This window comes from Rattus norvegicus, chromosome 9 (assembly GCF_021556685.1).
Source record: "Rattus norvegicus strain SHRSP/BbbUtx chromosome 9, alternate assembly SHRSP_T2T, whole genome shotgun sequence".
NCBI lineage: Eukaryota > Metazoa > Chordata > Mammalia > Rodentia > Muridae > Rattus > Rattus norvegicus.
In genome coordinates, this window is record NC_141542.1 from 15,626,180 (window position 1) to 15,651,774 (window position 25,595).

The following is a 25,595-nucleotide window of genomic DNA, read 5'->3' on the forward strand; positions in this document are numbered from 1 at the left end:
GCTCTCTAAGATGGAGTTTGAACTGAAAGAAATTGGTCTCTCAGTATAGATGATGACACATATAGTAGAAGTTAGGTGTTAGTATTTGATGCTCATAAAAAGACTGGCTCAGTTGTCTGTAGTACTTTCAAACAGCAAAGACTGCCATGCTAAAAGCAGGCTGTCATATATTAAAATTTGTTTGCTTTGGAGGTGACATTCTTTAGATTCTTTAGATGTAGGACTAATATCTGTTGTTTGCAATTTCTAATTGTGACTCAACTTGTAACCTTGGACAAGTAATGAAAGTCAAAATATATTCTGTATCACTTGGATAATCACTGGTCTGTCTTTGTTCTGTGAAACATGTATAAATAAAGAAGCACCTGGCTGCCAGTCAGTCGGAGCAGAAGAAATGGATTGCTGGCTAGTCACATCAAAACTGCTGACTAATTACTTGCAAGGCAGCTGAAAGATTCCTCTGACCATGGAGTCTAGCTCACTGGCTATCCAACTGTTTACCTCCCCTGTGGGCCTCTTTGTCAGGAAAGAGTCCCTAACTCTTCACTCCATGCTTGTGGAAAGCCTCCAGAATATTCCTTTGGAAGTATATATATATATCAGTTGTTCTAGAATGTTAAGATCTCTATATAACTACATGGTATAGACCATTTCATACCTTGGCTATTAGTATATGAAGTTGTCTATGGATGGAAATGTTGCTATTAGACACTTGTCTACAGATTTACTCAACATCTATAATGTTATAGCCACATTATGGTATTAACATATTTGCAGTGAGTCAAGATCTAGGGCAAGATTATAGTATTGCTAGTAAAGTAATGTAGTTGCCAGGGGATTTGGGGCTTCTAATTTTGAGCTCCTAATGTTGTTAATAGCACAATTTTGAGATAGGATCACAAGAAAGCTCAGGGTCAGTTTTATTAGTAAGTGAGAGAAAACAAGACAGGCAAGCTGTAAATCTTGGTAGTTACAAGGACGGAGATTTAGAAGAGGAAGGAAGAGAGAAGCCATGCCATTTTGAGCTGGAGTCCAAGAAAGTAGGTCAGTTCAGCAGTAGGGTTCAGCAAAAAGCTGCATGGGAAGAACAGACTTGAGAGAAAAAGTTCTAGGGAAAGCATACTAGGTTTGTAGACAGTATTCAAACATAAAAGAAATGAAGATAAGGACATAGGAAATTGTGTGAGTTTTGTTTTGTTTTGTTGCTATAACTCAGAAATTCAGAAAATAAAAGCAGATTTTGTAGTTCAAATGCCGTAGGTAGTTGAATGGAGAAAGGACTTCTGGAAAAGATAAGTTCATTATCTCACTAAGATGATAACTATTTCTCCATTCTCCATGACATATCTTCTGGTGAATCAGTTTTCCTAATGGATATATTCCTGGTCACCTGATAGATGAGCCTAACTAGATTAATTCTTAGAGGGGAAAAAAAGTATATGATATTCTAATCTTTGGCGCAGATCAGAATTTCATGCGTTCTGATTTACTCAACATTTTATACCATGCTTTAAACTGCAATAAAGAGCAAATGTGACGTTCCTCTTTCTTTTGTTAGCAGGAATATAGGTGGGTTCCAAAGCCAAGCATGAGTGAGCAGTCAATTCTCAGTGATGCCTAAGGCTACTATTCCCTGCCTTGCTACCTGATATTTTAATATAAGATTTGTCAAATGTATCTGTAAAGGGTGTTGACCATTTAGAAGTCAAGCACTAAGCTGGTAACAGGCTATAATCGAAATTAGTATTATATTAGAAATTAGTATCAATTTCTGGGCTTATTGACTAGAATTCTCCTGAGGAATTGGAGTGGGTCATAGAAAAGAGGATAATGTTGAATAATTAAAATCCACTAGGATACAAAACATGGTATTGTAAAGAGTATGATAGAGAAAATCAATTTGAACCTCTGAACATAAACTCTAGAACCTCCTATTTCTGGAAGCAAGCCTTCAATTCTTCATGTAATGTAGGATGCTTATTTCAAAGGTCAGTTTTAGGCGATAGGTGATCTCATACATGGAACTTGCTTAGAATGGTAATGAGGATTGTTTCTAAGCTATCCTCATTTTGAAATATTTTTTAAAGTTCAGCACTCTATAACATTTCATACTTGCAGTGTAGAGCCCCAGTTTTGCTCAGAGCTTTCAAGTCTATCACAACTGTCTGAGAGGATAAGAAGTACTTGACATCTATATCTATATCTATATCTATATCTATATCTATATCTATATCTATATCTATATCTATATCTATATCTATATCTATATCTATATCTATATCTATATCTATATCTACATATAAACTGGTAAATGGACAAACACATTAGTGGTTTAAAGAACGAGGATAAGCTGATTGATTAATTCTTTTCTGTGGGGTTAAATTGTACAGAAACAGAGAGGGATTCATTGAAGACATAATACATTTGCCTCCTGTTATGATCTTTTAATACCTTGTTAGAGAAGATCATCAGGCAGTAAAGAAGGCAAGCTTTAACTTACTAAATAGAATTTGTGTTGTCTCTAAGGACCAGGTATTTTTTTTATTTAAATGTATTTTCAGTTCTGCATTTTTAGCCAGTTTATGATTATGCAGAATTAATCACAAGGTATTCAAATAGGCTGATGAATTTTAAACTGAACAGAGTGCTTCCCCTTAGAATCCCACAGACTACTTTGAAAGGGTAGCACTTGCTTCTTTGTTTTCTATTTCTTAAGGGCACCAATTCCAATGAAGCTGAGAAATGGCTAATGTGCTATTGTCCTTCACATTGATATAAAGGTCATAAGGATTTCTTTGAACATTAACTTTCTACTTTACAGAGCTGAAGGCTTTTTACTCAAGACTTGATCAAGCTTGTCCTCCTAATGAAACACTTGGTTCAGACAATTTCACCATTAAAAAAAGTAATAATGAATTCCTTATGAGGCCACAAAAAGAGGACAGAAGGTTAATGCATGTCAGAAAACAGAAAACAATTTAACCACTATAGACAATGAATATAGATTTCCTTTATTCTCCTTGAAATCAACCACTAAATTTCTAACACCTCTCTTTCTTTTTCCTGACAACCGTATACAAGGTCTAAATGAAAAATAGTGTGAACTGTCCCTTCAGCCCACAGTCTCTGTTCCTTACACAGTGATAACTTTGGTCGTAGAGGCATCCATTACTGAGCCTAAAGCCCTGGACTCTGATTCTTCCTCTTCAAAACATGATCATCCTTATATGATTGCAATTATAATGTGATAAGACCAATTTTTACCAATCACTTACACAATTCTATCCTATCTCCTTAGTTATAATTACCTTTTATCCCTCACAATTAATAGCATCATTGATCTCAGTGAACTCTGTTGCCTATTTAGTGATAAATGATGACATTTAATTATATAAGACTTTTTGTGACTTAGATTTCCTAGGCACAGTACCACCCCACCAAACTATTATTTAGTGAAAGTGGAATAGTGTTGTCAGAAAGTATACTCAGAAAGAACTGGTGGCAAGTTGTACAAGAGAAATATGAATATGAAGGAAGGTTCTTCACAATAATCTAAAGAAAGGTGAATTCAGATAATTGCATAATAGAAAAATTACATAATACTCACTTGAATAATTAGAAAGCTAGGCAAACAAAATTGGTGTATGATTGAAAACTGATATAGGATATACTTTCTGAAGATCAAGAGAAATGTTCAATAGCTTGCTATACACAAAGTACCACACTCCTGTTCAGAGATATGAACCATAAGCCAAGCATTATAAATATGCAGTCCCTATCAGAGCTTAGGCAAGAGGGCTGATCTTTGGTGTCACCATAAGCCATTTGCATTTTTACTGTGAAAGAAGGGGGGAAATAATTATATAATATTTAAAACTTATTCAGGACCCATGTGTAATCTTTCAGTGTAATGTAGCTGTAGAAATGCTTATAATCTGGTCTTGGATGGGACAAGTTGGAGCCCTGCCTTCACTTCCTCCTGAATATTCAGATTAGCTTCCAAATGGATTGTTATTACTGTGGCTAGTTTTAAATCAACTTGACACAAGTTAGAGGTATCTGAGAGGAAAGAGAAAATGCCTCTATAAGACTGGGATGTAGACAAGTTTCTATGGAATTTCCTTAGTTTGTGATTGATGTGGGAGAACCAAGCTTATTGTGGGTAAGGTCACCCCTGGACTGGTAGTCCTATAAAAACTCAGATACGGCAGTCAAGCAGCACTCCTCTCATGCCTCTGCATCACCTTCTGCCTGCAGATTCCTGCCCTCACTGCCTTTGATGATGTGGCTACATTTCCAGAACAGCAACCCTAAAAAGGCATTGTGATTTGTTTTTCCAATTTATAAAATGGAGAGAGTTTTACTAGAATTATAGAACATGTCAGAGAGCGGCTGCTTCAGTGCCAAGCAAAAATGTTTTTTTTAATCCTCCTCAGTAACAGCTGTACTCAATCTAAAGGTTTCTATGTATTTAATACATTGTGGCAATTTAAATAGAAGGATGTCTAATGTGGGCATAAAAATATGTTGGTTTCTCCTGAGATATGGAGGAGAAAGGATATAGAAGTGAACTTATTGAGATCCTGTCTCACACACATCCACAAAAGTATCCTGTGATGATCAAAAACTCAAGTTTCACAAAGACCAACAACGAGACAAGCATCTCTAATCTTTCCAGTCTTTGGGTAATGAATGAATTGATTAAGTGTAAGTGAAAACAATTAAGTGGCTAAAAATAAAGAATAAGGTGTCAAAATATCCCCTTTAGTAGATGATATATTTTGTCCAATGTAGCAAGAGGTAAAAATAGTATAAAACTGGGTTAGATGACTTAATATGGTGAAAATCTTAATCTTGCCAAAAGCAACTTACAAATTTATTGTAGTAAAATCAAATTTACCATGCCAGTCATGAAATGCCACATCCAGGATAATAAATGTTAAAACATGGAGAACAGTGACTGCATGAGGAGAGATTCACATGGACTCTCCATACTCAACTATTAAAAACAATGATATCATGAGATTCTTAGGCAAATGGATGGAACTAGAAAATATCATCCTGAGTGAGGTAACCTAGTCACAAAAGAACACACATAGTATGCATTCACTGATAAATGGATATTATCCCCAAAGCTTGGAATACCCAAGATACAATGTATAGACCACATGAAGCTCAAGAAGAAGGAAGACCAAAGTGTGGATGCTTCAGAACTTCTTAGAAGAAGGAACAAAATACTCACAGGAGGAAACATGAAGACAAAGTGTGGAGCAGAGACTGAAGGAAAGGCCATCCAGAGACTGCCCCATCTGGGGATCCATCCCATAAGCAGCCACCAAACCCAGCAACTATTGCTGATGCCAAGAAGTGCTTGCTGACAGGAACAAGATATGGGTGTCTCCTGAGAGACTCTGCCACAGCCCTACTGATAAAGATGAGGATGGCTGCAGCTAACCATTGGACTGAACAAGGGCACCCCAATAGAAGTTAGAGAAAAGACTGAAGGAGCTGAAGGGGTTTGTAACCCCATATAAATAACAACAATATCAACGAACCAGACACCTCAGGGCTCCCAGGGACTAAACCACCAACCAAAGAGTACACATGAAGTGACCCATGGCTCCAGCTGCATATGTAGCAGAGGATGGACTTGTTGGGCATCAATGGAAGGAGAGGCCCTTGGTCCTGTGAAGGCTCAATGACTCAGTGTAGGGGATGCGAGGAAAGGGATGCAGGAGTGTGTGGTTGGATGGGAGAACACACTTATAGAAGCATGGGAGAGGGGATGGGATAGGGGGATTTCTGGAGGGGAAACTGAAAATGGGGATAATATTTGAAATGTAAGTAAAGAAAATATCCAATAAAGAAAAGAAAAAAGAGAAAAGGGAGAAATTATTTTACAGCCCAATTATTTAAAGGGAATAGTAGGGTGTGGGGGAGAAGGAGTGGTTTATTTACTGTATTTTTCTATCTAAAACAATTTTCTTCTGCCTATGCTACAGTTCTGGAGCAGCACCCATGACATAGTGCCTTGGTGCCCTCTCTGTACTGACACACAGGGTCAGATCTGCTCTGATTTGTAAACATTTCCCTGTTTCTGTCCAGGTTTTTGAAAGCTTCAGTGACTGGACATTTTCCTTCAACATCCAAGTAACACTTTTTATCAACTTACATAGACAAAAATAACAACTTAGAATGCCCAGCAGAGGCCAAACATTATGGGAAGGATTGAACCTAATACATGTTAGATATTTTTCTATTAAACTTATGCTTGTACCTTTTTACTCCAATAGACAAACATCACAACTCCTTTTGGTGCATCCTTTTTAACATACCGCTAGTCTTGTGCTTTGAGGCTATTACAGGTTCAACAAAAGTAACTGGAACTCAGTAGCTTTAGATATCATAACTCTTGCTAAGCTCTAGATCTAGGCAGTGTATACATCCTGCTAACTCTGGACACAGGTATGTCATTTCCTTAAGTGATAAAAGGTATGTCAAAAAATTTCCTCATGCTGCTGAAGTAATGGTTGTTAAAACAGGAAGTGTCGGGCTGGAGAGATGACTGAGCAGATAAGAGCACTGACCGCTCTTCCAGAGGTCCTGAGTTCAATTCCCAGCAACCACATGGTGGCTCACAACCATCCGTTATGGGATCTGATGCCCTCTTCTGGTGTGTTTGAAGGCAGCTACACTGTATTCACATAAAATAAATAAATAAATCTTAAAAAAAAAAAACAGGAAGTGTCAGTTCTCCAGGAATGAGCTTCCAGATAGGTTATCTGGTCTCAGTCATCTCTAAACATATTACATATGAACAACCTTAAATGAACACAGAATTTTATATTTATACATTTCTATATGTGTATGTATATGTACACATAATAATTAATAAGAGGCCATGGATTCCAGAAGAGAGGAGACAAGGGGAGAGTTGAAGAGCCTAAAGGGATTGGGAAATGATAGAAATAAGGTGTTCAAATTTGAAATTCTCAAAAAGTAAACAAAAAGTTGCAGTTTGATAAGTAGGCCTAAAACTACTAACCACACAAATGTCCTTGTCACTATGCTTCACCAAATATATTTCCTGTGAAGCATTGGCTTATTCTCTGCTCCCCACTAGGTTCCCAGTTTCTATCACAGATGTATATACTCAGGGTGAGTAAACAAGATTGCGCTTGCCTTGTCTTATTTCCTTAGGATACTACTGAATGTGAAACGAAAGGCAGTATTTCATTTTTCCTGGTTGTTAATTTTGGAAGAAACCTAACCATAATTACAGCAATCTAAGAAACAAGTTCAATGTCAGAAAACACGGGCAACTTGTTGAAATATGAGTGAGACCATCTTAAATAGCTTCACATATTGTGCTGGTTAAGGTTGATGATACGTGTAAATCTGTATGTACAGCACATGGTGATGTGTGGCATACAGCCAGCAGCACACTTCACAGTAGCTTTGACCCTAAAATCACTCGTAGTGTTCACTGTGTGAAGATCAGAGCTACTTACGCCTGTATCAGCATTAGACAGGCATCCTGTGAATGGCATAAGGGAAGGATATGATGGCCTGTGCTCCTATACAGCAAATTTGAGACAATGGGGACATCTTGGTCCAAAGATCAGTAGGTCTATAAAATAAAAACAATGAGCTCCCCCTAAAACAATAGCCTTTACAATGAAGACATGGACAGGAATCAAGAAAGAAGCTCTGTGATTCAGCAGGCTGTATAGTGACAGAATTGCAGATGAAGCAAGGCTCTGAGGTAAAACCAACGAGCAAGACTCAGAGTTTTGTGTACAACCACATCAATATGTGTATATCCAATCTGTATATCCATATGGTTAGGCACCCTGGGCTCTCTTACCTCCAAATGCTGCTTCCACAAAGGGTTTCAAAATAATAATACAGGTTTTTGTGCATTAAAGCCTTAATGGTATCTGACTTCTTAGGAAATGAAACCATGAAAGAAAAGGACAGAAATTTGGTGTCTGCAATTGTCACATGTTAGGATAACCCTATTCTGGCCATTTCCCATGACTTGGCACTATTTGCAGGTGAGACCTTGTTGCATAGGTTTGTCACTGTAGGTATGGGCTTTAAGACCCTCATCCTAGATGTCTGAAAGTCAGTATTCATCTACCAGCCTTCATATGATGATGTAGAACTCTCAAGGTTTTCCTGAATCATGCCTGCCTGGATGTTACCATGCTCTCACCTTGATGATAATGGACTAAACTTCTGAACCTGTAAACCAGAACCAATTAAATGTTATTTTATAAGAGTTGTCTTGGTCATGGTTTCTGTTCACAGCAATAGAAGCCTAACTAAGACGCCATCCAAAATACGTTACATAATTTATTTATTTATTGAACAAAATTAAAATAAAATATACTTACATAACTCTTTCTATTCTGTCTTTCTTTCAACCCCTCCCTCATGCCCTGGCAAATATATACTTGCATCCTGCTGAGTTCATTTACTTTGCCATGAATATAAATTACACTCTTAGTTAGAACAAAAATATTAAATTTCCCAGGGTCTGTGAATAATAGTTAATGGTAAATGTCTCTTTCAAATTGTTGCCACAGTACTTGTTTTGGAAAAATAGTAAGCCAAGACACCTTCTTTGATCCATTATTTCACAGTGTTTAATAACACTAAAAATATCTAATTAATTTGCAGTTCAACGAATTATCTTTTTTAAAAAAATTGCTAATGTGTTTTGGATGTGGTCCAATAATAAAACATTTGTCTAAGGTTCTGAGTTTGACTGACTAGCATGACAATATACACACACAAACAGAGAAATAAGCTGTCCTTTTATTATATTAATGTAAACATTATGATATAATGAACATTTCAAAATCCAAACATTCACTTTTCTGAGCACAATTCTACGTATACTCATGAGGCAGATACCGCAGTGGTTGATACAAAGCCACAGTAGTAAGGGTCCTTAACATTTATGTGTCCAAGGGGAGTTCAAGGGATGCGAAGCTGAAAGGATAGAGGATGGGAAAATACAGAAAGCTGGGATCAAGAGATTTGCATGAGCTAATAGCTCAAGCCAGCAAGTTTATTGAGAAGCTCAGCATCTTATATGCTGTTTACAGAGGAAAAATGGGTCAGTATCAGCAGCAAAATATAACAAGATGGGTAAAAATTGGGAAAAAAAGTTAATCAAGGATTGTTTCATAAAGGAACACATGTTATCTAAAGTGCCTTTCAGAGTAAGCAGTCAGTGGCCTTGAGCCTGATAACAACAATCCTTAGGGGTTCTTGGGGTGGTCAGATTTCCTTAGCTTTTTCAAAGTTCTGGACCCACCTTGAGATAGGACCTTACTAAATCTGCCTCTGGTCAAGCTCTTTTGCCTGAGCTTTGGAGAAGGCCTTTGATTAGCTTGGTTCCCAAGCTAACAAACTACACTCACTCCCTTGACTCAAGGTTTCTTGTAGGAGCACTAGATCATCACATTAGCAAATACACTCACCCAAAGTTTCACCTAAAAGTCACATATCTTGTACCTGCCTTCCACCCTCTCAATACCATTCAGATAGGGAATCCTAGGCCCATATAAAAACCACCAACACCACTTACCTGAAGAAAAGTTCTGAAAACCTCTTTCAGGTTCTCAAAAATTGACTGTATAAATCTAGTAAGCCTACAGAAAGTCTGTTCCTGGTCTTAGAAACTTCACTTAATTTCAACTACTTCTAAAAGCTCATTCAAGCATCAACACCTGAATTGTCCAATTGTTTTGTTCCATTCATCTGATCAATCACCCTAAAATCAAAGTAACAGACAAAGGAGCTTCAAACAGTCATTTATGAAAAGGTAGACATGATTTCCATACCAAGACACTGTACAAATTACCTAACTCCAGATGCCTAGGTCTCACTCCAAATATACAGACATGAATAATCAAAGCAATAAGTCTTCAAAGAAAAAAATTAATTAATGTGATGATGTCCCAGTTAAAATGATTAAGGAGACAATTATTTTAAAATAACAATGACTAAACTCCTCAGTGAGGATATGAATAAATGGCAAATAAAGCACAGTTGAATGCAACAGTGGAAAGAACTCAAGTTATGGAAATAGCACATCATAGTCAAAACATTAAATATAAAGAACAAAGATGGAATATTAAAAGCTGCAAGGGGAAGAAACAGCAAGTAACATGTAAAAACAGAACTATATTGGAATTAGACCTGATTTATTCTATTTTAGACACCCCACTGCCATTGCCACCGCCACTATCACAAGAACAAAATAGTAGGAATCAAAAAACAAACAAAACAAAAAAGCCATTGCTCATTCATATCTCTCAAAATCAGTTGTCTCAGGTCCAAATTCCCTAATAAAAAGACACAGAATAACGTAATTGGTGTAAAACCAGGATTCATCCTTCTGCCTAGAGACACACTGTAACATCAAGGATAGACATCTCTCAAGATAAAAAGATGGAAAAAGTATTCCAAGCAAATAAGAAGCTAAGGTTCAATCTGGTGTAGCCCTTTTAATATTTGCCAAATAGACTTTAAATGAAAACTAATCAGAAGAGAGGAAAAAACACTACATCATCAAAAGAAAAGTCTACCTAGAGGATATTTAAATTCTTAATATCTATATATGAAACACAAGGGGATCAATATTCATAAAAGAAACACTACTGCAGTTTGAACTATGATGGCACGTGCCTTTAAACCCAGTATGCAGAAGCAGAGATAAATGGAGTGTGAGACAAACCTGGTCAGAGTGAGTTCCAGGACAGCCAAGGATATACAGAAAATGTCTGTCTCAAAAAAAATCATATATGGAATCTTAAACGTTGATCATGGTAGAGCTCCTCTAAGCAATAGACATCTAGAGAAGAACTAAACAAAGAAATACTAGAATTAACTCACTTTATAAACCAAATGAGCCTAACAGACATTGATTGAACATGTCACCAAAACACAGAAATTATACCATTTCCTTAGCACCTCATGGAACTTTCCCCAAAACTAACCATACAACTCAGATACAGAGTAAGTCTCCAAGATACAATAAGACTGAAAGAACACCTTTCCTCCTAGCATCTTTGGTACAGGAAAATATTCTGTATGCTACTGAAAGGGAAACATAGGACCAAACCTGAAGTAAACACTTTGATCTATAACTACTATCAAGGAATAGATAGTCAGCAGTAGATAACTAACTGGTAATAAACTCAATGAATCTTTGGAAGTTACTTGTCTCAAAATTCAAGCCTTCTTTCCTTAATCTTATTTTTAATTTTTATTTTATCTAATTATGTATTTATTTTTGAATTTATTTATTTACTTATATTTCAACTGTTGCCCCTGTTTAACCCTCCCAGAGTCGTCCCCACCCTTCCCATGCTCCTTTCCCTTCACCTCTTCCAGGGCAGCACTGTTATTCCCTGACACTGGTTCATCAAGTTTCTGCAGAATTAGGTATTTCCTCTCTGACTGAGGCCAAGCCTGGCCACCCTCTCCTACACATGGTAGGGGCCTTGAACCAGATCATGTATGCTCTTGGTTTGGTGGCTTAGTCTCAGGGAGTTCCTAGTGATATAGAATAGTTGACACTGTTGGTTTTCCTAGTGGGTTGCCATCTCCTTCAGGCCCTTCAATCCATCACCTACCTTCCATAGTGGTTCCTGACCTCCACCCAATGTTTGTGTATATCTGCATCTGTCTCAGTGAGCTGCTGTGTAGAGGTTCTCGGAGTGCTGCTATGCTAGGCTCTAGTCTGGACACAACAAAGCTACACAGTGTGAGGGATTGTTGTTTGCCCACGGGATAGATCTCAAAATTGGCCAGTCAGTGGTTGGCCCTTCAGTCTCTGCTCCATCTTTATCCCTGAATTTCCGTATGTCATACCCAGACAATATTGCTGATGCCAAGAAGTGTAAGCTGACAGGAGACTGATATAGCTGTCTCCTAACAGGCTCTGCCAGAGCATGACAAATACAAAGATGGATATTCGCAGCTAACCATTGAACTGAGAACAGGGTCCACAATGGAGGAGTTAGACAAAGGAATGAAGGAGCTGAAGGGGTTTGCAACACCATAAGAACAACAATACCAATCAAACAGAGCTCCCAGGGACTAAACCACCATCCAAAGGGTACACATAGACAGACCCATGGCTTTAGCTGCTTATGTAGCAGAGGATGACCTTGTTGGGCATCAATGGGAGGAAAAACCCTTGATCATGTCAAGGCTCAATGCCCCAGTGTAGGGTAATGTCAGGGTAGGGAGGCAGGAAAGGGTAGGTGGGTGGAGGAACATCCTCAAAGAAGCAGGTGGTGGAGGGATGGGATGGGAATTTATGAACAGGAAACTCGGAAAGGGGAAAACATTTGAAATGCAAATTAAAAAATCCAATACAAACATTAAAAAAAAAGTTTTGTAGGTGGGTTGGTGTCGCCATGCCTCCACTGGGGGTTCTGTCTGGCTACTGCATATGACCTCTTCAGGTTCCAAATCCCCACTGTAGGGTATTTTGCTTAAGATCACCTGCATTGACTTCTGGGATCCTCCCTTATCCCAAATCTTTGTGAATTCCTAGAGAATACTCCATCCGTTTTATGTTATTCATATAGTTATTTTTCTGTTTTTTTATTACCCTACAGTCTTTCATGTTTATATTATGACTTCTAGTTTAGTGGTTTTTATGAGATTCCAGAGTATGGAATTTCTGTAGGGGGTGGTTCTAATGCTAAGGTCCTATTCCCCAATTGTTTTTTGGGTGGAAGGAAAGTGGCAGGACTTCCGATCCCTGAATACAGGCAGGAAGAGTAGAGAATTTCACCATGCTATGGAGGAAGAAAAGGTGACCAGCTATGTGAGATCTCGGGCAGCAAAACCATAGGTCACTTTTCCCAGGTAGGAAATTAGAAACAACTAAGTCGGGGGAGTATTGGGGTGTCAGGTCACTAAGCTAAGGGCAGATTAATAGGTGCTGAGTTAAGAGTATTGGGAAAGTTACACTAGCCACAGGAGATTAGGAGCACCCATCATGAGCCAATAAGGCAGGATGAAATTGAGCTACATATATGTCTGTATTTTTCATCTTCAGATCCAATATTCTCTGGGCAGGAACTGGTAGCACAGTCCACCTGGTGCTTAAAGAAGAGTAGTAAAAACTATATGCTACAGGTTTTTATGTCTATATCTGTTCCTTGTGAATTTTCTAGGGCTTTTTTCTTTGTGTGTTTTGTCCAATTCTGAAGTGTTAGCTTTTGTTATTATATTTTTGTCTAATTATTATCCCTTAGAGGCCTGTATTTTTTTCCCGAATGATAGTCCTAAAAGGGTGGAAAGGGATGCAAAAGAAAATGGAAGGAACTGTCAGGAAAAGAGGGAAGAGAAAACTGAAATCAGGATATATTATGTGATAAAAAAAAGCCCTATTTTCAATAAAAGGGAAAAAGTATTCGTAGTCACAATTTGTTGTTCTTATTTCTTTATTTTAGAATTTAAAAAAAAATTTTTTTTGGTTCTTTTTTTTTGGAGCTGGGGACCGAACCTAGGGCCTTGCTCTTCCTAGGCAAGCGCTCTACCACTGAGCTAAATCCCCAACCCCTAGAATTTAAAATTTTAATTGACACATAGTATACATATGTATGGTAGGGGTTGTGCAAACCTGATACATGTATGCATTAAGCTAGAGTAATTAACATTTCTACCTTTGTAAACACTCATAATTTCATTGTGCAAAAATGTAAAATTCCCCTTTCTTGTTTCTTTTTGAACGTAGAGAAAATTGTTGCATAGTCAGGAAACAGTGTTTCAGAACAGAATTCATTTTAAAACACACTTGGGAATGAAACATGCATTAGTTAAATCCATTGACTGTCATTTCTTGGGGTTGTGTCATCACAACATTCGATGAGAGGTTAAAGATGAACATTTCTTAACACATTTTCTTTTTCCTGGGGGAGACAACTGCTTTCCTGTGTGTCTTTACATGATCAATTCTCTTAGCTTTCACATTACTGGTGTTTCCTCCTGCTCCTATAAGAACAGGAGCTAAGGTAGATTCCATCCTTACGACTTCATTCAACTAAGTTACCTCCACATGTCCTCTGTTTTCTAATTCAGTGGTGTTAAAGCTTAGGTATTCAAATAAGATAAGGGATTCAGTGCAACCTAAAATATTTTGTATACTAAGTGATGTAAAATGTAACAATCTGTTAATCTAAATTTAGAGGAATGTGAAGCCACTATAAATTTTTCTCATATAACTGAAGCTTAGTCACCCTAAGCTTGCTTTCTAGGTAGAATTTTCTATTTTTTTGTAGCAGTTCCTTCCTTTGTTCTTTATACTCCTCCACATTCAATCATCTGAGTGATCCCTGTGGTGTCATGTTTTCCATCAGACATGAAGGCCATTCATGGCTCAGTGAGAATGCAGAGTAAAGGAGAAGTGCTCCAGGGAAGAAAATTTTCTGCCTGCATTTGAATCTGAGTGGAAAGGGTGGGAAGAGAGGAATGATTGTGATACATAACTAGTGTTGGCATATTACAAGATCTCTGAAATGAAGACAGAGGTCTTGTTGCTTTCTTATAAAGTCTGAATCAGAGTAAAATAGTTTCTGAATGTGCTTCGATATCAGCAAATCGTTTAAAAATCATTAGCGTCGTTTGTGAGAATCATGGTTGTATTTAGTGAAACATTAAAGCCATGAGAACTTTAAACCACACTTTGCTGTCAAAGGAATGTGGCAGTTTGCAATTTCTGATTATGTTCCAAGCATTAAAATGAAAACATGTATCAGGTGAAGGTCCGTGAAAGCAGTGAAGCTGTGGCATACCAAAGGCTGTATATTGTACTCCTATCTGTCATGTTTGTTTGAGGACTAGAATATGAGCAGGGATACATTGTTAAGCATCGGGTCCTGAAAAACCTTCCTGTAAGCTTCAAGAAGTACTCTTTGCAGTCTCCTTCATGTTCTCCTTTGTTATTGTCACAAAGCCAATGACAGCATCAGTCAGGCCTTAGTATATAGCTACAAGCAGTGGCCTTTTTTTTTTAAATCATTCTGAGTAGTTGTATAGATAGTTTACAACTGCTAAAAAGAAGATTCAAGGATAGAAATATGTCACTTTGATATGTGGATTATTTTGATATTAAAGCAAAAAAAGAAATCGAAAGATACAAGAAATCCTTGCCTTACTTTCATCTGCCTAAAGTCAAGTCCTCCATTCACCTTTGTGAAAATGTGTTCTCTGTCAGCATTCTACAGGGAACAGATTTTATCCCTTGCATGATGCACAGCAAGGACTTAATCATTAAGATATATTACTTGAATGTGTGAGAGAGCTGTTTTTTGTTTTTGTTTTTGTTTTTTGTTTGTTTTGTTTTTGTTTTTTTTAATATGTAGCTCATTCTGGCCTGAATTTTAATGACTGACTCCAATCCTGAGTAGACTGCTGTTGCCACATGTGTGTGCTATGTGTGTTTACAAATTGTTTTCTTAAAAGTTTTCTAATTTGACACTTTTAATTTTTATTAAGATAGCATTTTCAGCAAATGGTGCTGGTTCAACTGGAGGTCAACATGTAGAAGAATGCAGATCGATCCATGCTTATCACCCTGTACAAAGCTTAAGTCCAAGTGGATCAAGGACTTCCACATCAAACCAGATACACTCAAACTAATAGAAGAAAAACTAGGGAAGCATCTGGAACGCATGGGCACTGGAAAAAATTTCCTGAACAAAACACCAATGGCTTATGCTCTAAGATCAAGAATCGACAAATGGGATCTCATAAAACTGCAAAGCTTCTGTAAGGCAAAGGACACTGTGGTTAGGACAAAACGGTAACCAACAGATTGGGAAAAGAGCTTTACCAATCCTACAACAGATAGAGGCCTTATATCCAAAATATACAAAGATATCAAGAAGTTAGACCGCAGGGAGACAAATAACCCTATTAAAAATGGGGTTCAGAGCTAAACAAAGAATTCACAGCTGAGGAATGCCGAATGGCTGAGAAACACCTAAAGAAATGTTCAACATCTTTAGTCATAAGGGAAATGCAAATCAAAACAACCCTGAGATTTCACCTCACACCAGTGAGAATGGCTAAGATCAAAACTCAGGAGACAGCAGATGCTGGCGAGGATGCGGAGAAAGAGGAACACTCCTCCATTGTTGGTGGGATTGCAGACTGGTACAACCATTCTGGAAATCAGTCTGGAGGTTCTTCAGAAAATTGGGCATTGAACTGCCTGACGATCCAGTTATACCTCTCTTGGGCATATACCCAAAAGATACCCCAACATATAAAAAAGACACATGCTCCACTATGTTCATCGCAGCCTTATTTATAATAGCCAGAAGCTGGAAAGAACCCAGATGCCCTTCAACAGAGGAATGGATACAGAAAATGTGGTACATCTACACAATGGAATATTACTCAGCTATCAAACACAATGACTTTATGAAATTCGTAGGCAAATGGTTGGAACTGGAAAATATCATCCTGAGTGAGGTAACCCAATCACAGAAAAACACACATGGTATGCACTCATTGATAAGTGGCTATTAGCCCAAAGTCTTGAATTACCCTAGATGCCTAGAACAAATGAAACTCAAGATGAATGATCAAAATGCGAATGCTTCACTCCTTCTTTAAAAGGGGAACAAGAATACCCTTGGCTGGGAATAGAGAGGCAAAGATTAAAACAGACACAGAAGGAACCCCCATTCAGAGCCTGCCCCACATGTGGCCCATACATATACAGCCATCCAATTAGACAAGATGGATGAAGCCTACCTAAAGACTATACATGGACTGACCCTGGACTCTAACCTCATAGGTAGCAATGAATATCCTAGTAAGAGCACCAGTGGAAAGGGAAGCCCTGGGTCCTGCTAAGACTGAACCCCCAGTGAACTAGAGTTTTGGGGGGAGGGCGGCAATGGGGGGAGGATGGGGAGGGGAGCTCCCATTAAGGGGAGAGGGAGGGGGATTTTTGCCCGGAAACCGGGAAAGGGAATAACACTCCAAATGTATACAAGAAATACTCAAGTTAATAAAAAAAATTAAATGATAACCTTTTTAAATAACCCAGGTAAGAGAATTAAACAAGGATAAACAAAATTTTTATCATTTTAAAATGTTTAAAATACTTATCTACCAAGGTGCATTTAGCTACATGTGCTGGTATTTTAAAGAAGTACTGAGCAGGTGAAGAAGACAGGGATGTCAGGGGATCCAAAGGAGGCTCCAGTTGTCCCAGGGAAGCACTAATAACAGGATGAGTTAACTTGTACTCTAGGTGATAGGGTTCATCAGGCAGAATACAGATTTGTAAACAGAAGGCTACAATGTCAGAATAAATATCTACAAAGTTTAGATTCTGTAGCAGCTGGCTTAGAAGAGAAAAGGCCTGCTATCTTGGGTTCTCATTGACATGATGGAGTATATGATGCATGTATACATGCACCGTGCTGTGTATGTAGTACACAGTGGTCATTTCATGTAGATGGGGATTATATGTGTGTGTAGGGCATTACTCTGTATAGAATGAACACATATATTTTAGTTCTAACATGAGTATTCATGTAGTGCATGTATGTATCTATGTGTGTTGTCCACAGAGGTGTGTGTGCAGGATATATGTATTTGGTGGTCATAGGAACACACATGTATGGATATGTATGTGGTGTGTATGTCTGAATACACATGTAGGTAAACTCAAAAGTGCAGTGTGCTTGTGTGTGTACTGTGCATATAGCTGCATGTGCTGTGGATGTTAGGTATTCTAGAGTATGACTATGTATGTGCAGAACAAATTCAAAATAAGATCTACAATTAAACTCATAAGAGACAAACAAGAATCCAACTATTGAACAGTTAGTCCAAAACTAAATAAACAATTAAGGAGAAACCTCAAATAACTACTAGTGACAGGATAGGATCTGAGGAAGCAGTGGAGTAGTCAATAGAGTCAAGAAGAAATCCAGTGATCACACCAGTTTGTGCCTATGTCCTACATCCTCACTTTTCCAACTCTCTGATTCTATCCATATGTCTGTGTCTCTGCCTCTCTCTCTCTCTCTCTCTCTCTCTCTCTCTCTCTCTCTCTCCCCCCTTCCCCCCCCTCTCTCCATACTTCCCTCCCTTTCTGTCTCTTTTGTCTATTTACTTTTAGGCCTAAATCAATATCCTTCAATTATTTGATCCTACAGTCCCCTTTCTGTTATGCTAGTCTCCACAACTACCATCTCCATACTAATAACTAGTCTTTGTGTATTTTTTTCTTCTTTTTCTATTCTATAAACACAGTATCCAATGAATTATTTCATACAGTATTATCCATTTCTCTTACTCCACAAAATTATTAGCACTTTTGGTGATTATTGGTTGATGGTTATTTCACACAGTATCATATTTTCAATAAAGGACTTTCGAGAAATACACCAGTTCTCTGAACATTGTCTAAGAGGGGTAAAGGCAACATTAACACTGCAACAATAACTCAGGTCTACCCAAACATTGTAAACATTTCCACTGAATTGAAACAAGTAACCTGAATAAGTAAAATTACTCAACCAACAATCTAATTCTTGTTCTATAAATCTCAAACTAAGACTATACATAATGTGAAAACAAAACAAAACAAAACAGGACATCATGTTTCCCCCAAAATTATCAATCCTAGAGTAATGAGCCACAGTGAGAATGATGTAAATAAAAGTGTGGAAAAGAAAAAAAATGTTAATATGTTCAGAGAAGTTAAGAAAAACATAATCTCCTTAATTAATTGAAAAAGAAAACAAATAGCTGAGAAAGAATAATATGACATACATGCTATAAAATGGTTTTCTATGAATAGCCGTATTAAAAATTGCAAGCTAAAATGATAACAAAAATTAAAATTTCAATAAATAAAATCAAATTCCTGGTGAAAAACCTCACCAAATGAATAGATAATGGTAAGCAAGGAATAACAAGGTTTAAAGACAAGGTAAAGAATTTGTAACAATCAGAGAAGGACAATAAACAATAACGTCAACAAATATGTTAATTTGAGAGGAGAATATTTTATGTGGTGTCCCACCCATAGAAAAAGAGGGATTATTTTCTTAATTAAAATAATTATTGACAGGTAGAACATGGAGAATTAGCATCTCCTAGGCATGAACTCCTTTATTGGTTTTCCAATAAACAGTGGTTAGCCTTGAAACCATATTCCCACAAACAATTGAAACAAATTCTGATAGTTCTATTTACATATATTTAGATAGATAGATATAATGAGAGAAAGACAGATAATAGAAATAGATATGTGTGTGCAAAAATTTAAGAAATATATATATGAAGAAAAAGGGGCTCTCAGGGCATGAGAGGTGTCTAAGGTAGTACAACTGAGAAGATCTGGAGTGAGGTAAGCAGGCAGAATGTGATCTACTATTAATTAAAAGCATTTAGAAAATTGAAATTAAAAAGCCACAGAGGAAACATTGGAGATAATTGGAATATCATAAAAAGGAAAAATGTACAAATTTAGAGCATGGAAGAAGGATTGAAAGAAGAATACAATGACAAAGCATAGATAGTATATTCAATACAACCATAATAAAAAATTTCTCGAACCGAGGAAATGAGAGATCTATTCAAGCATAAGAAGCATGAAGAATACCAAATGGATAGGATGAAAAAAGAAACTAACCTTTAATTTCATACTTCATATAAACACCAAATATATACAACAATGAAAGTTTTTTTTTAATTTGTAAGGCACATCCAATGACACATTCTTCATAACAGTAGATTTCTCAATAGAAATGGTAAGTGCAAGCAGTGCGTGGAATACTGAATTTCAAGTTCTGAGACACCACATCTGCTAACTCAGATTATTAAATAAAACTGTTATAATTAATAAAGAAATTCATCCCATGATGAAAATAACTAACTAACTAACTAACTAAATAAATAAATAAATAAATAAATAAATAAATATTGGGTAAGTGAATGTATGACCGCCTAAGCTGTCTCCACACATACTGGAAATGAGTCTTTGGATTCACCAGGATGATAACATATCCTTGAGAATATCCAGGGAAAATAAAAGATACTAGTTCATTAGTTATGCATGTGAAGATAATGAGAACAAAAACTTTTACAAATCAACAACATGTCAGGAATCAACACACATCTTTTTTTTCCCTAAGTTTATTTCTTTGTTTTTTTGTTTTTGTTTTTGTTTTTTTGAGATAAGGTTTCTCTGTGTAACTCTGTCTGTCCTATAACTAAACCAGGCTGCCCTCAACCTCGGAGATCTGCTTGCCTCCCTAATGTGGGAAATAATGTTCTGCCACTGCCTAGTAAATTCACGTATTTTGAAAATGACTCATTATTAGTTTGACAATTAGATTAGTAAATTTAATTAAAATGAGGTCATCTTTTTGCTGACTAAAAGAAATAGAGATCACCTTCAAAGTTATATTCTCCTTTAGGGTTGAAAGATGGACAAAAAGATTTTAATCAAGTGGAACTAGATAATAAGATGGCATCAGTTTTCTCATAAATGGAAAAAAGAAACATAACTAAATTAGATAGAATAGAACAAGAAGATCATGTCATACCAAATAAGAAATAATTTATCAAGAGGAAATGACAATTGGAAACATATATACATTGAATAGAGTTGTACCAAAATTCATAAAACAAATAAGTCACGGGTTAATCAAATGTAATAATAGCTGATTGCTTCAGTATCACACTGTAATCAATTGATAGGTCATCCATCCAAACACTGTAGGATACACATTATTTTCTAAATGTTATGCAACTTTCTCTAAAACGGATCAAAGATTAAGAGACAAAGCAAATCTCAGCAGACACAGACAATTTCAGATAACTTCTCATGTCTTATTGGACCACAATGGAATAAAGCTAAATCAACCACAAGGGAAACATGAGAAAATTTATAAACTTGAGGATGTTAAACCTGAATAGAACAGTGAATCAATGATAGACAAAAATTAAAAACAAAATGAAAAAACTCCTAGAATTGAATGAGAATGAAGGTAGCACTATTAAACCCTCTGAGCTGAAGGAAAGCACTCCTACAAGGAAATTTCATAGCTATATGCCTACATTTTAACAAATAAGATGCACTTCAAATAAATAATTCAATGGTGCCCACCAGGCTAAAAGAAATAGATGTAAAGAAATAGAACAAGGTAAAAATTAACAAAACAGAAACAAACAAACAATCCAATATAAACACTTAATGGAATGAAAAGCTGCCTCTTGAAAAATATAAAAAATGATCAACATGACATTAGCAAAACAAAACAAACAAACAAATGGAAGAGCCAAATTCCTGAAGCTAGAAGTGCAAAGGGAAAATTACATTAAATACTAGTAAAATACAAAAGGTCCAAGGGCCTACCTGACTTATATACATGCCACTAAATCAAAATTTGGGCAGACTTCTAGATAAATATGATCTATCAAGTTAAACTAAGATGAAATAGTTTACACAGACTTATACCAAATTTGATGATGATGCATTGACAAAAACCTTCTAATTAAAAAGTTTCTGGACCACATGGATTTATTGCAAAATTATACCAGACATTAAAAGAAGTATCATCAGTCTTTTCTAATTTCATAAACTAGAAAAAAGCTTCCATTTCAGGCTGCTCTTACAAAACCAGTTGCTTTAGCAAGACTAGCTAGAGGAGCACAGTCAAAAAGAATATACATACATACATACATACATACATACATACATACACACACACATACATATATATATATACAAACACACTCATAATACATACATACATACATGTAAAATTTGTATAAACATGTTTATGTGTGTTTGTGCAAACAAGAACTATGTGCAGACAAAAAGAGGAATGAAATGAATGATGGTAAATAAACAAAAATTAGTCAAAAAATGTTTACATAGAAGTTTCATGCTTGAGTATTGCAAGCTTCTCCCTAAGGCCGTAGGTCATTAGATGAAAGTTCCAGTGCCCAAGTGGGATGTATCACTGAATTGTTAGCTAATAAATTCCCAATATCCCCTAAACAATATAGTTGACATGTCTATTGGTAGCCCACCTGAACATGATTGCAGGACTCTGATGTCATTACATACTGGTTTAGCAGGACATGGGGAAGTTAGGCTAGAATTGGCTAAAAAGTCTGGTTTTTTTCCTTCTGCCTAGCTCTCATAGCTCTCATAATGCTGGAAGTTAAGCTATTAGTAGAGAGTTGTCAATAGTTTTACTTAGCTGTAACCCTGAGTGCAAAAATAACATTACCTAGCCAATGTTTATATTACGGTAATAGTGGTAAATCTGCAATGAGGGTAACCACCAACTTTCTGAATGAATTGAAGGCCTAGTCAAAAGGAAGAAATTCACAACTCATACTCTAAACTCAAAAGCCTACAGAATGAGTTGTCATAAGTCTTATTGGGGAAGGTTTTTGGTGAATCAATGCACGTCCATTACATTTCATTATAAACAGATATGCTTATGTCCATAGATTAGTTCTGCTTCAACTTTGGTTGGAGTAGCTTCTCTTGTGCAGTGGTTATCAGTAACTCAAGAGACTCGTTACTGATCAAAATGCTGAGAATAAGTGATTGTTTAGTGCTTAGTCCTATTAACAGATGTCACTTTGTCAAAGTCTTAGGAAATATTGCAGAAAGGATTGGAAGATTATAAAAATTATAGCAAGGTGGGGATGGGTGGTGACAGCAGAGAGCAATGGCTTTTTAATATGATTTTCTTATTGTATCCTTGAACTCATAGCAGGCATGATCACATTTACAACATCTGTAAAAATTTGCGACTATTAACATTCTTCTTTAGTAAGAGGGTTTCATGACTATCACTTCCTCAGGGCTGATATATAATTAATGGCTAATTTGGGAGGAAGGGAGGGGAAGAGAGAGAGAGAGAGAGAGAGAGAGAGATAGAGAGACAGAGACAGAGACAGAGAGACAGAGACAGAGACAGAGAGACAGAGAGACAGAAAGAGATCAGTGGTACCTGCGTTACTGCACACAAACTGTCACCCATGCAACACTCATCAAAATAGAGTAGTCATTTTTTTTTCAGACTTAGATGTAAAAGACTGACATGTTGGGGAAAAGGTATCAGTAAGTGAGGAGACAAGAAAGTATATGGGCACACGTGAACACAACTAAAGTACATTATGTACATATATGAAAATTAAAGCCAGCATAATATTTCATTAATATATGCTCACAAAATATTGAAATAAAAATACTTAAGAATGGTGTGATATTAACTTCATGTAGAAAAAGCCATGAGGTTATTGCAGCTCTTGTTTTCCAAGGTCTGGAGGGTGTGAAAATTGGAAAGTAGCAGACATAGCAATAGGAACAGCCTTGGGGAAAAGTGGAGACTCAAATTTTGTGGACCCCGAAAATGACATTCAATAGTCTGGATACAGTGGCATGAAGTAAAAATTTCTGGTTTCTTTGGAGACTGAGTTGTGTCATGTGATATTTTCCTGGAAACTGTCATATGAGAGTATGTCTTTGCTGAAGAAAACACATGGGATGTTTTGCTGAGAACAGACTTGTAGTGTGTTTTTCTGGAAGCCACTTGGAAAAAGGGCAAGTGATGTTTTGCTAGAGTAGTTGCTTGAAAGAACACCTAATGTTTGGAAATGGTATAAATACAACCCAATAGAAAATGGATGATACTGTGGGGCATTGGTTCACCTTGCCACTCTTTCATGCTGTTCATTGAGCTTTGCGGATATTGTTCTTCACTGGTTTGCCTTACCTCTTTGATGATCTTTGCTTGTCATGACATTGTAGAGAGAAATGCACCTAAGAATTTCTGGTAATTTATTTCAGTGACTTCTTCATGCTTTCCTGGACTTGGGACAATTGGCAGAGCTTCACAGTTTCTCCCAGAATCGACCTGCAGTTGCTGGTTCTTGAGTGGTGTTTGCCAGTGAATCAAGCTACTGCTGCTGATTCATTTGAACTGAACTACTGATATCTTGACAATGCAGATTAGATTTGCCCCAAAGAGCTATTTCTAAACAGTTCCACATCCTCCTTTACCCTATTAACCTTTCCTTTCTAGTGAGTGGTAGGCTAGGAGGGAAGTTAAAATGTTTAAGAATCCTTATTAAAGTAGATTTTGAAACATCTGAGCCTACAATGATACTTTATTCTCCTCAGTGATAAATTGTAGAAATGTGATTACCCTTAAGAAATTTCCCATTCTAAACTTTAATCACTGTGATTCATAGGTAAAACAGTCCTAAATCCTAATATTATCTTGTATGTGTTGGCAATGTATATCTTCCAAAAATAATGATTAGAAGCCCTTACAGTGGAATCACCAGTGAAATGGGATCTGTTGACTTCTAGAAAATGAAAAGTAATACAAGATATACAGGATGAGGTATAGGTGACAACACTACCCTTTCCTTGGAGGCTAATTATAAATGTACTCATCAAATAAAAGAGAAAAAAAGTCCTAATCTATTTTTGATCAAATTCTCATAGGTATTTAAAGTTTCAACTGTAAAAATAGTGAAAGAAAGGCATTGCTCTAAGAAATTTACTATGGTCAGAGTCACTTTTCATCTATCTAAACTCATAAATTGTTAGAACTTTTTACATTTCATTTTTGGTTGTGTTGAAGGCTATCATGTCCACCTGCAGATTTTCTTCCTTCTTAGTGATATTAAATTAACTACTACCTCCACTGAAAAGTATCAAAGTTAGTCATGTGTCCAATATCTACATTAGCAGTAACTGGATACAAACCATGAAGGCATTTGTAAGCATAACAATGTATCATAGATGGGAATCCCTCATCATCTGTTTTCATCTAAGCAGAATATAAGCAGCTTTCTCTAATTTAATATTTCTAGCCCAAATTGATTTTATTTCTTTTGTTGGTTGGTTTTCTGCCTTAAGGTTTTAGTTGCTGCTTCTAGTAAAATTCCTATCGAACTCACTCTATCTTGCTAAAAATAGAAACACTTTTCTTAACTTGAAGTGAAAAGGTAAAGTTCCTTCCAGCTCATTTTCTGTCTTTGTGGTATCTTTACTATTGGGTTTTATCTTTCTGGTATTCACTAAACACTCAGAAAATCAAGTTAGTGTCTACTGGCTGTTTTTCAAGTTTAAAAACAAGGGAACATGAAAAATAAATGATTTTTAATGAAGCAGTATCGTTAACTGATCTCTTTTTGAGATTCAGGGCCTTATAAAATATGATAATTCTTTTTTCAAAAAAAAAAATAAATTCTTCATCATGCAATACACCCTGACCAGTTTCCCTTCCTTCCATTTCTGTAAGATCTTTCTTCACATCCCCTCTCCGGAAGATCCACTATTCTTATTTTTCTGTTCAGAAAATAGCAGGACTCACACAGACAACAATGAAAGGGGCACTAAACTAAATGCAATTTAATAAGGTAAAATCCCTCATATCAAGGCTGGATAAGGGAACTCAATATAGAAAAAGGAGTCCCAAGATCAGGCAAAAGTGTCAGAAAATTGCCTATTAACCCTGTTAGGAATCCCATAAAAGCACCAAGAT